Source organism: Morone saxatilis, unplaced genomic scaffold (assembly GCF_004916995.1).
Source record: "Morone saxatilis isolate NCDOM2014 unplaced genomic scaffold, NCSU_SB_2.0 Contig21, whole genome shotgun sequence".
NCBI lineage: Eukaryota > Metazoa > Chordata > Actinopteri > Moronidae > Morone > Morone saxatilis.
In genome coordinates this window covers 10,252,744-10,252,965 of record NW_023339774.1, presented here as the reverse complement: position 1 = coordinate 10,252,965, position 222 = coordinate 10,252,744, and the positions used below count along the sequence as shown (strand labels likewise).

The 222-nt window shown below is 40.1% G+C and overlaps 1 protein-coding gene across 1 annotated transcript in view; it reads left to right on the top strand.

Annotated features, from left to right (window-relative positions):
- urm1 (ubiquitin related modifier 1) overlaps positions 1-222 on the top strand; it is a gene marked incomplete at its 5' end in the record, with an annotated part of 8,108 nt that overhangs the window by 4,690 nt on the left and 3,196 nt on the right.

Here is a 222-nt window from a genome sequence, read left to right as displayed (position 1 = left end):
ATTACACATCACGCTGTGGAAAGTCTTTGTTTTCTAATCTGTTCAGTCGATTCTAGATTAATACACACAAATCATTCATTTTATTTCTCTCTAACCAAGGTGAACAATGTCGCTCTTGGCCATTGACATCAGTCAACCCTCCCCCCCATTTTCAGTGCCTTCTCCTTTCCCCGCTAACATACACATACACTCATAAATATACATGCACACAGACACACACAT